The sequence below is a fragment of the Emys orbicularis genome, chromosome 13 (assembly GCF_028017835.1).
Source record: "Emys orbicularis isolate rEmyOrb1 chromosome 13, rEmyOrb1.hap1, whole genome shotgun sequence".
NCBI lineage: Eukaryota > Metazoa > Chordata > Testudines > Emydidae > Emys > Emys orbicularis.
In genome coordinates this window covers 48,705,818-48,719,700 of record NC_088695.1, presented here as the reverse complement: position 1 = coordinate 48,719,700, position 13,883 = coordinate 48,705,818, and the positions used below count along the sequence as shown (strand labels likewise).

General features: G+C 42.3%; 1 protein-coding gene across 2 annotated transcripts in view; it reads left to right on the top strand.

Moving 5' to 3' along the window:
• RPTOR (regulatory associated protein of MTOR complex 1) overlaps window positions 1-13,883 on the top strand; it is a 297,707-nt gene that overhangs the window by 141,720 nt on the left and 142,104 nt on the right. The window lies entirely within an intron of this gene.

Genomic DNA, 13,883 nt, shown 5'->3' with positions numbered 1-13,883 from the left:
AACGCCTCTGCTTAAGGCAGGCAAAGGCTGTTGTAGTAGAGAGTGTCTAAAGTCAGGCAGTGAGGTGCATTGGTAGAACTATATGGGAGCATAGAACTGAAATGGTTCCTGCTGTTCCGGTGTTTAGATGCATTGGCAGAGCTGTGTCCAGGGGAGACTGGGACTGGAATAGCATGGCCAGGATTGGGATGCACCGGCAGAGCTGTCTTGGGTGCACAGTGCTGGAACTCTGTAGGGGAAGCTTTCACAATACTTGTCTGAGGTGTGAATGTCTCTCAACACAGCTATCATTTTCTCTTTCATGACCCATAAAATCCATTCAATACCCTGAATCTGTGTGCGTGTGCGCGTGTGTGCGTGTGTGTGTAAAATCAGAAAAAAACAGACATGTTTTGTCACTTCCTCAGCACACTGTAGTGTTCTTTCTATCTAATAATGGTATTATATTTCGATCCTTAATGTCATGGAAACCTATAATAATCCTTTCATCCAAGCAATACTTGATCATGACTACTGGCTAATGGACAGCCCAGGGCAAAATGATTGACTAAGTAAACTCTTCTCCAAAACAAAGTCCAGGTTATGCAAGCCATCCAAGCTATTGAAAAACTAAATCATAATTCATCTACTGCATTCTTTGTTTTCAAAGAGTTTTTATAGGAAGGCATTTTTTGCCATCAGGTGAGGTAGTACATGTTTGTGTGGATGGTCTCTGAGATCTGTGCCACATGGTTAGTATTTTCAAGCTTCTTATTCTTAGAACATTGTGTACCCAAGTTAAATTAGCTTGGAACAATTAATAAAAGATAATTCAATTTCTGAGATGTTTGCCTTGAGAAATGCTCATTGTCAAGATTAATTAGAATAGGCCATGGACTTGGACTTCTGACACGTGAATGTCTAGAGCCAATTATCCTCTTTCAGTTCTCCAGGATTAGAGTCATTCATTCATTCAGGTGAAAGGCATTCTCTGCGGTGTTCGGAGGGGTTGGGTTGGGGTATTCAGTCAGTGGGTACATAGTAGTAGTGTTTTAATGTATTATTTTTTGCTTTTTTTAATAGGTTTTGTAGAGTACAGTGATTTGCAGCTATCATTCATTGCTCCCAGACTGCCAGTAGCAAATGATATTTTGCAACCATGGTGATGAGTGTAGGATTCCATCAGCTAAAATTCCCAGTTCAAAGCGCTGTCTTCTCTTTTGGCTTATTGCATTGGTAAAGTAGATCCATGTTGAATAACCTGCCCATTTTAATCCCAAATACATTTCAAAGTATAGTTGAATGCCAGAAAAAGTTCCGTGTAATGTATTTTAGGAGATAGGTCTATATCGGGCTCTTGAGCAGCTTTTAAGTGTTTAACCATGATGGAAGCCATGCTGACATCACACATTTGATCTCTGTGAAAATGGGTCCAGCATCTACAATTTAGGTAGGAGAAGCCAAAGTATGATTCTATTAACCTTAACTTCAAAGGCAGTAATGCATAAATGGGTTCAGCCCAGGTCCAAGAGATCCAGTAGACGAAGAACAGGCTTGTGGTATAAAGGAGGAGGCTGAAATCACTGAGGGTCCCTGATGTGATCCTCAACTGACATGAAAGTGTAACTAGGCAAAGCCCTGCTGGAACGGCTTGAAGGACTGGAACCTGCCAGGGTCTCCATGTGGAAGATGGGTGACACGTGGTAACCTTGGCATGCCTATAGATTGTTTATTGTTTTATGATATGCTTTCTCTGTCATGTTTTTGTCCTAAATAAATGTGAAGGCTGGCTGGTCACTGGTAAACACATTCAGACCCTGGAAGAAAGCAGAATGGCTGGGGCTGGACAAAGGTCAGTCCTGCTGGGATAAGCACAGTGAATTGCCGGGGACTTGCAACCTTAAATCCCTTGTTAAGGAGGTGATGAAGGTCCCCACCCAAAAGAGGTGATGGTTGGAGACCGGAAACCTAAAGGGGGTCCATGAGGGTGGGGGCAGAGTGCATTTAACCCCGGAACTGTGACAGCACTTATCTGCTTGTTTCTGAGTGAGGATCCAGCCCAAACCATTGACTAAAACTGGCAGAGCAAGGCCCTTGGGTAGTGACAAATTATGCAGGAAAACAAAGAGAAATCTCTTCAGCTCATCGGCTGTGAAAAAGAAGCCGATGCAAAACAGGGTCAGAAATCTGTTTGCTAAAGTAAATAAAAGAACTAGGAGAATTAATTCAGCTCTTTCATCCATCTCCAGAACTATTTTACATTCTCCATCCCCTAACTCATGAGCCATGTCGAGCTTTTAGGTTTTGTTTTCATTACACCAGCAGTGAACACATTTGACTTTTCTTTTTCCTGTTTGCAATATGCTTCATGGATTTTTAACTGAGGTTTTCTAAGTGTCACACTGCACGTTGCAACAATGTTTATGCTGATTCGTCCTAGCAATTGCTATAAAATCTTCATGTCAACGTATAGATTTTTGAATAGTATGGGTTTTTAACTAATGCACTGTTCAAGGTGCAGGGAAGATGGACCAGCGTTCCTTGTAATCTGTGAAGTATCAGAGGGGTAGCCATGTTAGTCTGGATCTGTAAAAAGTGACAGAGTCCTGTGGCACCTTATAGACTAACAGATGTATTGGAGCATAAGCTTTCGTGGGTGAATACCCACTTCGTCAGATGCATGACATGCTCCAATACGTCTGTTAGTCTATAACTGGGGTAGGCAACCTATGGCATGCGTGCCGAAGGCGGCACGCGAGCTGAGTTTCAGTGGCACTCACACTGCCTGGGTCCTGGCCACCAGTCCAGGGGGCTCTGCATTTTAATTTAATTTTAAATGAAGCTTCTTAAACATTTTAAAAACCTTATTTACTTTACATACGCAGTAGTCTTGCGTCTGATGAAGTGGGCATTCACCCACGAAAGCTTATGCCCCAATACTTCTGTTAGTCTTAACGGTGCCACAGGACCCTCTGTTGCTTTTTACAGATTCAGACTAACACGGCTACCCCTCTGATACTTAACAATAGTTTAGTTATATATTATAGACTTATAGAAAGAGACCTTTTAAAAATGTTAAAATGTATGACTGGCACGTGAAACCTTAAATTAGAGTGAATAAATGAAGACTCGGCACACCACTTCTGAAAGGTTGCCGACCCCTGGTCTACAGGACTCTTTGTGGCTTGTAATCTGTGAGTAATTGGAAGCGGCTCATTGGTTTCTGTCTCTTATTCTATCTTGCTTTCTGATTATTGAAGGGAAAATGGAACCTGCTCAGCCCAACTCAGCAAAGCTACCAAAAGCAGCTCTTCCAGTTGTTTTCAGTAATGTGTCAGTGATGCAGCAGCTGCTCTTCTCCATTGGATACTGTGCCCTATGGCAGTGCATGCCCCTTGTCCTTGGGCGAGAGTGTTTGCAAGGAGGTGAGGAGCAGAAAGGAAACCTGCACGCGGGTTATGCCTGTCTCATCTCAATGCGCACAGTGCCTGCTAATGCTCTTTCATTAGCTGAGGGTGATGATCTGGTGGCCTGAGGGTTCCTCTGTTTACTCTTAAGCTTGGCAGGGTTTGATTTTTATCAGTAACTGTCGGTAAACGTCAATTTCAGCTGGCACAATGCAGTTGATGAAAAATTATATCAACCAGTAACAGTGGATGTGCCTGCAATGTTCGGCAGTCACCAGCCCTGCGGCCATGCAGGGAACCCTCGGCAGCCCTGCTGTCATGCGAGTGAGTGAGTGAGTAGGTCCATGACTGCAGAGCTGCAGAGGGCTCCCTGCACTGCCTCAGGGTGGGTGACACCTGATCCCTGCAATACAAGGTGTGGGAGGAGGCCGTGTTCCTGGTGGAGCAATCTTAAAAATAAGAATTGATAAAAATCATCAAAATTGGGGGGGGAGGAAGAATGCTGCCAAGCCTACTTACTCTGGAGCGGACAGAGGGATGTTGTCCTGAACGGTTCTGATTTTGAGCTGTCTGGAAAGCAAAACTAAGAGGTTCTGTCTTTAAACCCTGAAGGAGTCGTCCATACAAGTGGCAATCTCCTGGGGGTACCATATAAATATATTATTAAGCACTGACATGAAATAACAATTAGGTTAATTATCATTAAGAATATTCTGTGTGGAAGGGTATCTGTCTCTCCAACTGGCATGCATCATGTTCTTACTCGCTTAAGAAGTTAGAGTAGGGAAATAAGCTCTCAAGGCCTGTGTGTGCCAGGAGACCAACCTGCTTCCCTTACTACAGGGATGAGAGTACTATTGGGAGGGACATACAGTTTCAGGGGCACCGTGAAGGGAAGAGCCTAAAGAGATCAGAGTTGAAGCTCTCCTTTTCCTAGCCCCAAAGGATTAGATATGCTCAGAGGGGAAGAAGTGGCATTTCTTCTTATGGTCAGAGAGACTCTGTCCTCCCCTTCCAGGAGTAGGCACAGAAGACTAATCACTGCCCCCTAGGTTTCTGCCTCCCGAGAGGTTACTAAAATGAGTTGAACACCAGTGTCCTCATCTGTTTTCCTCTTCTAATATTTTGCTTTAGAACAAGGGGTATCCACATCAGACATGGCTGGTCCCCTTTAACTGAGTCACTTGTACCTACAGATGGAGTACAAGATCCTTGTGATTGGCTTGTACTATCCCTAGAAATTCTAGCACCCAATACGGTAGTCAGTAACAGCTAGGTGTTTTGCCTTTGGAGCTGTGCACTTCCTTTAAACCCAGATTATTGGTACAAGATGCTCCTAACCTTGCAATGGTACTTTCAAAAGAACTTGAATTCGAGTGGAACAGTTTTAGTATCATCACAGGAGGCTTCCATACTATCCAGCATTAATGAGCTAAGAATGGTCAGGCACTCCCATCACCTGATTGGCAGGTGTAACTAGCATTCCTTCACAGATCATTAATGATAATCCATTGCAAATATGTGAGTACCTCAAAGTGAAATGGAGGAGAAAACTTGTCTCCTTTGAAAATCGGTTCTGTTTCACTGCTAGGTGGGAATACAATATGTGAAGCCACTAGCTCAACTTGAAAATGCAGGATATCTAGACTGTGTAACTGGGCAGCTATGTGTTATACTGCTTATAAATAGCCAGTGGGCAGAAGGGTTCAGAATATTCTCAAAGATGTAAAATCATAAATTAAGGGGCAGGGGAACGGGATTAATCATTAAACTGCTACGTATTGACAAAGCTGTCAAGCTGGCTGCCAAGATGGGTTTCTTGATTTATTGTGTAATTTGGCTGGGTGACATACACATGTCCTTATTGCGGTCATCTTTTTGTGTTTTCAAGGCAAGTGAGGTTAAGAGTCCTTGTATAACTCTAAATTGAAAATGACAAAACTGACATCTCTACCAGTGGGTGAGGTAATATCTTTTATTGGACCAACTCTTCTTTGGGTCTGGGAAACATGACTACAACAATGCTGTATTCTCTACCAGTGTCGTTTTAAACCCACCTGGGCCACTTGTATCTTCTACTTCTCCCCCTGAATCTGTTTCATGGCTGTTGCAATAGCAGCATTTTAAGCAATGGAATAAGAAAAGTCAGAGTATATTAAAACAAGCAGATGTTGTGGTAACGGGGGGAGCGGTTTACTTTGTTGGCTTTGTTCTTTAGTCTGAACAAAATCCTAAGCACTGTAAATTGGTGACATAATCAGTCACTAAAATCTTTCTATATTATCTAGAGCAAAGTTATAAAGAAATTGTGGCCAAACAGATGTTATGAGTCCACATGATATAAAAGCATAACATCAGGAGAGAGTTAACATACGTTACTGATTTTACTAGATTTATAACAATTCTAAAACCTAAATACTTAAAGCTAGAATAATTCATTTGTTTCAGCAAGCTGTATAGAAATTGCATGAAATTGGTAGCTGTCTATGCTGTGGTCATGTTAGTAAATGCTCTGGATTGCAGTAAGCTATCTAAACAACAGAAGCAGAAAAATAAATAAATAAAAATGGAGGTGGCAAAATAATTTCTTAGTTTTTCTGACTTCATTAACCACAGTGCTAAAAAATCATGTCTGGTCAAGTGACAGATAAATTAGCAAAAGCTATCCTGTCAAACCTTTCTGTCTGCTTAGCATGAGAATCTAGAACCACATCTTGTTTCTTAAATATATTAGAAAGAAAAGGAATCCTAACAATGGTATTCGTCCAATACTAGATGGAAATGGTGGAACAGTCAATAATAATGTAGAAAAAGCAGAGGTGTTCAATAAGTATTACTGTTCTGTATTTGGGGAAAAAGCCACATGATGCATTCAGATTATATGAGGGTGATAAAGTACTTTCCATTCAACAGTAACTAAGGAGGGTAAATAGCAGCTAGTTTGGATAACTTGCATCCAAGAGTTTTAAAAGAACTGTCCAAGGAGTTCTCTGTACTGTTAATGCTGATTTTTCAATAAGTCTTGGACTGTTGGAGAAGTTCCGGAGGACAGGAAGAAAGCTAATGTTCCATTATTTAGAAAGGCACGGTAGACTACGCTCATAATTATAGGCCTATCAGCCTGACTTTGATCCTGAGCTAAGTAATGAAATGGCTGAGATGTGCCTTGATTAATAAAAAATTAAAGGAGGGTAATTCATGCCAAACAGCATGGGTTTATGGAAAATAGATCTTGTCAATTTAACTTGATTTTTTATGTGATTACCTTTCTGGGGTCGTGTAATAATTTTTGTTGTCAGAAGAGGGTCACGGTGCAATGAAGTTTGAGAACCCCTGATCTAGAAGAAAGAACACAATGGTAGAACCTAGAGGAGCAAGCTAATGGATTTTCCATTTCTAATTTATTATTGGATTTATTAATTCCTTCTGTGTGTCATTAAGTAAGTAGTTTTTAGTACGTGAGGGTAGTGGTTTGGTGAACTGTGATTGGGAAGTCAATGCATGTATAAAGGTTGCTGTAGAAAAAAGCTCAGAGATGAGAGAGGAAAATTAATGGGACATCAAGCTGGGCATCACTGGCAGAGCAGGTATGCAAAAGATCTGTGATGTGTACAGAGGTAGAATCCTCCAGGGTCCCTAGGGTGACCAGTTAGGAAGTGTGAAAAATCGGGATGGGGTGGGAGGTAATAGGAGCCTATATATTAAAAAAAAGCCCCAAATATTAGGACTGTCCCTATAAAATTGGGACATGTGGTCACCCTAAGGGTCCCAGAGGTGAGGATGAGAAGTTATAACTCAATACTACTGACTAGTGGGAACCAGTGGAGGGAGGTTCATGGTCCGGTCAAATGAGAAAAATGATGATTGCACCAGGAATTCTGCATGTACTAGAGAGGAGCCATATTGGTTTCAGGGAGGTCAGAGATGGAGGAGGTTGTTGCAGAGGTCAAGGCAGGAGGTGACTAGGGGGTGGACAAGTGTATTGGGGATAAGTGGGGGAAGGATCAGATTTGTGAGATATTGTGGAAGGAAAAAATGGGGGGTGGGTGTCAGAACTCCACTCTGTAAAGTCGGTTGTCCTTCCTAAGGCTTGTTGGTTTTGCTCTTGGACCTCTTAGCTACTTCGGATTTTATGTAGCCATTGGCAACTATGGCTCAGTGCAGGTGAACCTCTGCTTTCCAGTGAACTTACTAGTTTTACCCAGGTTTAGGAATCAGTTTGCCTGAAACAGATGACTGATGACTCCCCCTAGATCAAAAAGCAAAACAGTTGCTTGGCCTTCTAGTCCTTTGCTCGGGCCACCACACCCTGCGTAGTATATTTCTTTTGCTGTTGCTGAGACCAGAAATCAAGCGTTTCTCAGTATTGCACTCAAACGCCTCACAGTGCTGTAGGGGGTACTTGTTATAAGAGTTTTTTCTGAGTTCTTGCTCCTTCTTCATATCTCCATAACATACTTTTTAGAAGAGCTGCCTTCCTGAAAATGTTCTGAATGAAGGTTCCTGAGGATAGCAAACATTAAAACCTTTTCATCATAATCTGATAAAGATATCAATTATAGAGAATACATGTTTTTATTATAGTTCCACGACAAGTCTAGATAGACAGTAGTGCATAATGTAATTTATAATTTAGCTGTCTTTAAACCTAGGAAAGGAGTTTGTTTTCTAATTAAGATGACGAGTTTAGGAGTAAATTACTCTGCACCTTCTTTGAAGAGCCCAGATTTCTAATTATCTAGGCTAACCCAGCAGCCTGATGAATAAGCATGTTGCTGCCTCTACAGTGCATTTATATTATCAATCCTTTGAGAGGGAGCCAAAATAATCCATATTTTGGAACTAATGCTGGAGTTAAGTAATACAATTTTTAAAAGGAACATACAGAATGTGAGGAAACCTGGGAAACTCAGGGGACTGAGAATGATGTAGAGTGCTTTTTTCCAGTGGGGCTATTTGTTGGTGTCTGGTACAGATAATTAGTGAGCAGAAGTCCCTCTCATCTGATCGCTGTTCAGTTTTTTTGTCTGAAATGAGTTAATGGTTACAATCATTTGTAATGACCAAATACCCATGGTAAAAAAAAAACAACCCATCACAATTGACATGAATCATATTCCCTTGCCACCAATGTTTTGTTACACATCTTAGCAGACATACCATGTTATCTGTGGGACATGGACAGTCTTCTAAACCCTAGATATAGTCCCTGCAGATCAGGGTTGAGTCACATAGGCAGGAGCAATATAGCTTGCCTTGCTGCTGCCTGTTCTGTAGCTGTTTTGAGAACCCAGATCTCAAGTCTCTGGGTCTGACAATCAAGCACCTTTCAACAGCACAAAATTCACTTTACAAAAATTACTAAAAATAACAAGTTTGGTACTAAAATTACCTTTGTTTCCATTATAACTATTATGGAGTGTCACAGGCTGGAAATCAGTAATTCATTAGTGTCTGTCAGTCACTGATAAGATGAGTAATGATTCACAAGGAGCTAATTTAGAGATGAAGTGGGAAAAACAAAACCCGAAGAGACTGCACAGCAGAAAGAATGGTTTCAGAGTAGCAGCCGTGTTAGTCTGTATCCGCAAAAATAACAGGAGTACTTGTGGCACCTTAGAGACTAACAAATTTATTAGAGCATAAGCTTTCGTGGGCTACAACCCACTTCTTCGGATGCATAAAGAGTGAACCATATATTGAGGAGATATATATACACACACATACAGAGAGCATGAACAGGTGGGAGTTGTCTTACCAACTCTGAGAGGCCAATTAAGTAAGAGAAAAAAAACTTTTGAAGTGATAATCAAGATGGTTCAGTACAGACAGTTTGATAAGAAGCAAGTGTGAAAATACTTACAAGGGGAGATAGATTCAATGTTTGTAATGGCTCAGCCATTCCCAATCCCTATTTAGCCCTGAGTTGATTGTGTCTAGTTTGCATATCAATTCCAGCTCAGCAGTCTCTCGTTGGAGTCTGTTTTTGAAGTTTTTCTGTTTTAAGATAGCCACCCGCAGGTCTGTCAAAGAATGGCCAGACAGGTTAAAGTGTTCTCCCACTGGTTTTTGAGTATTATGATTCCTGATGTCAGATTTGTGTCCATTAATTCTTTTGCGTAGAGACTGTCCGGTTTGGCCAATGTACATGGCAGAGGGGCATTGCTGGCACATGATGGCATATATCACATTGGTAGATGTGCAGGTGAACGAGCCACTGATGGTATAGCTGATGTGATTAGGCCCTATGATGGTGTCACTTGAATAGATATGTGGACAGAGTTGGCATCGGGCTTTGTTACAAGGATAGGTTCCTGGGTCAGTGTTTTTGTTCAGTGATGTGTGGTTGCTGGTGAGTATTTGCTTTAGGTTGGGGGGTTGTCTGTAAGCGAGGACAGGTCTGTCTCCCAAGATCTGTGAGAGTAAAGGATCATCTTTCAGGATAGGTTGTAGATCTCTGATGATGCGCTGGAGAGGTTTTAGTTGGGGGCTGAAGGTGACAGCTAGTGGTGTTCTGTTATTTTCTTTGTTGGCCCTGTCTTGTAGGAGGTGACTTCTGGGTACTCGTCTGGCTCTGTCAATCTGTTTTTTCACTTCAGCAGGTGGGTATTGTAGTTTTAAGAATGCTTGATAGAGATCTTGTAGGTGCTTGTCTCTATCTGAGGGATTGGAGCAAATGCGGTTATATCTTAGAGCTTGGCTGTAGACAATGGATCGTGTGGTGTGTCCTGGATGGAAGCTGGAGGCATGTAGGTAAGTGTAGCGGTCAGTAGGTTTCCGGTACAGGGTGGTATTTATGTGACCATCGCTTATTAGCACAGTAGTGTCCAGGAAATGGACCGCTTGTGTGGATTGATCTAGGCTGAGGTTGATGGTGGGATGGAAATTATTGAAATCATGGTGGAATTCCTCAAGGGCTTCTTTTCCATGGGTCCAGATGATGAAGATGTCATCAATGTAGCGCAAGTAGAGTAGGGGCGTTAGGGGACGAGAGCTAAGGAAGCGTTGTTCTAAGTCAGCCATAAAAATGTTGGCATACTGCGGGGCCATGCGGGTACCCATAGCAGTGCCGCTGACTTGAAGGTATATATTGTCCCCAAATGTGAAATAGTTGTGGGTGAGGACAAAGTCACAGAGTTCAGCCACTAGGTTAGCTGTGACATTATCGGGGATACTGTTCCTGATAGCTTGTAGTCCATCTGTGTGTGGAATATTGGTGTAGAGGGCTTCTACGTCCATAGTGGCCAGGATGGTGTTTTCTGGAAGATCACCGATGGATTCTAGTTTCCTCAGGAAGTCAGTAGTATCTCGAAGATAGCTAGGAGTGCTGGTAGCGTAGGGTCTGAGGAGAGAGTCCACATAACCAGACAAGCCTGATGTTAGGGTGCCAATGCCTGAGATGATGGGGCGTCCAGGATTTCCAGGTTTATGGATCTTGGGTAGCAAATAGAATGTCCCTGGTCGGGGTTCTAGGCATGTGTCTGTACAGATTTGTTCCTGTGCTTTGTCAGGGAGTTTTTTTAGCAGATGGTGTAGTTTCTTTAGGTAATCCTCAGTGGGATCAGAGGATAATGGCCTGTAGAATGTGGTGTTCGAGAGCTGTCTAGCAGCCTCTTGGTCATATTCCAATTTATTCATGATGACGACAGCACCTCCTTTGTCAGCCTTTTTGATAATGATGTCAGGGTTGTTTCTGAGGCTGTAGATGGCGTTGTGTTCAGCATGGCTGAGGTTATGGGGCAAGTGATGTTGCTTATCCACAATTTCAGCCTTTGCACGTTGACGGAAGCAATCTATGTAGAAATCCAGTCTGTTGTTTCGACCGTCCGGAGGAGTCCACGCAGAATCCTTTTGTTTGTAGTGCTGGTAGGGGGGATTCTGTGGGTTAGTATGCTGTTCAGAGGTATGTTGGAAATATTCTTTGAGTCGGAGACGTCGAAAGTAGGATTCTAGGTCACCGCAGAACTGTATCATGTTCGTGGGTCTGGAGGGACAAAAGGAGAGGCCCCGAGATAGGACAGACTCTTCTGCTGGGCTAAGAGTATAGCTGGAAAGGTTAACAATATTGCTGGGTGGGTTAAGGGAACTACTGTTGTGGCTCCTTGTGGCATGTAGCAGTTTAGATAGTTTAGTGTCCTTTTTCCTTTGTAGAGAGGCAAAGTTTGTCTTGTAAATGGCTTGTCTAGTTTTTGTAAAGTCTATCCATGAGGAAGTTTGTGTGGAAGGTTGGTTTCTTATGAGAGTATCCAGTTTTGAGAGCTCATTCTTAATCTTTCCCTGTTTGTTGTATAGGATGCTGATCAGGTGGTTTCGCAGTTTCTTTGAGAGTGTGTGACACAGTCTCTCAGCATAGTCTGTGTGATATTAACAGGAGTACTTGTGGCACCTTAGAGACTAACAAATTTATTAGAGCATAAGCTTTCGTGGGCTACAACCCACTTCTTTGGACCCAATTCTGTGGGTTGTAGCCCACGAAAGCTTATGCTCTAATAAATTTGTTAGTCTCTAAGGTGCCACAAGTACTCCTGTTATTTTTGCGGATACAGACTAACACGGCTGCTACTCTGAAATCTGTGTGATATGTAGATTGTAATGGATTTTTTACCATTACACTGACCGCTACACTTACCTACATGCCTCCAGCTTCCATCCAGGACACACCACACGATCCATTGTCTACAGCCAAGCTCTAAGATATAACCGCATTTGCTCCAATCCCTCAGATAGAGACAAGCACCTACAAGATCTCTATCAAGCATTCTTAAAACTACAATACCCACCTGCTGAAGTGAAAAAACAGATTGACAGAGCCAGACGAGTACCCAGAAGTCACCTCCTACAAGACAGGGCCAACAAAGAAAATAACAGAACACCACTAGCTGTCACCTTCAGCCCCCAACTAAAACCTCTCCAGCGCATCATCAGAGATCTACAACCTATCCTGAAAGATGATCCTTTACTCTCACAGATCTTGGGAGACAGACCTGTCCTCGCTTACAGACAACCCCCCAACCTAAAGCAAATACTCACCAGCAACCACACATCACTGAACAAAAACACTGACCCAGGAACCTATCCTTGTAACAAAGCCCGATGCCAACTCTGTCCACATATCTATTCAAGTGACACCATCATAGGGCCTAATCACATCAGCTATACCATCAGTGGCTCGTTCACCTGCACATCTACCAATGTGATATATGCCATCATGTGCCAGCAATGCCCCTCTGCCATGTACATTGGCCAAACCGGACAGTCTCTACGCAAAAGAATTAATGGACACAAATCTGACATCAGGAATCATAATACTCAAAAACCAGTGGGAGAACACTTTAACCTGTCTGGCCATTCTTTGACAGACCTGCGGGTGGCTATCTTAAAACAGAAAAACTTCAAAAACAGACTCCAACGAGAGACTGCTGAGCTGGAATTGATATGCAAACTAGACACAATCAACTCAGGGCTAAATAGGGATTGGGAATGGCTGAGCCATTACAAACATTGAATCTATCTCCCCTTGTAAGTATTTTCACACTTGCTTCTTATCAAACTGTCTGTACTGAACCATCTTGATTATCACTTCAAAAGTTTTTTTTCTCTTACTTAATTGGCCTCTCAGAGTTGGTAAGACAACTCCCACCTGTTCATGCTCTCTGTATGTGTGTGTATATATATCTCCTCAATATATGGTTCACTCTTTATGCATCCGAAGAAGTGGGTTGTAGCCCACGAAAGCTTATGCTCTAATAAATTTGTTAGTCTCTAAGGTGCCACAAGTACTCCTGTTATTTTAGCAGAAAGAATGTGAGTAATTGGGGAAAATGTAGAAATCATGCTGTAAGGTAACAAAATAACAAATGCCCAGAGAATCTTAATTAGTCCGAGTTGCCTTTAGAACAGTAGATTGGAACGGAGGCAAAGTAGTGTGATTAGTTAGTTAACAGTAGTTTAGTTTTTCATCTCTGGAGATCCCAGTTCAAATTATGAGTAGGTCAGGGACGCTTAGTAATTTTTAGACATCCCAAACCAACACACCATTTGTTGGGATTAGCAAGTGTCTACTTAAGAAAGACCCAGGACTGGACTGAGATGACAGTGGCCAGGTCACATGATATGCACCCATTGGCAGATGTCTGAGGGGAAAATCTACGCAAAGGCAGGTGTAGTGCAGGAAGTCAATCAGCATGAGATTCACACACTCCACATAAGACAAAACCGAACACATTCAAAATAGCCTCTCATCCCTTCCCCTCTCTTTCTCTTCCCCACTCCCACTCCATTAGAGAAAATTCAACAGAAGCAGAAAACCAAGAAACCTGGTAGGAGAAGGGAATGAAGACACCTTTTCTGCATGGCGTTTTGATAGCAGTCCTGGAACTGTAACAAGCTCAGTTTCAAACATTTGGAGCACTAATTTCCTCTTATTGTATGCTCAGCTGATCATGTACTTTGGCATTCAGAATGTGATCATCCTGCCCTTTAACAGCCTTTGATTTT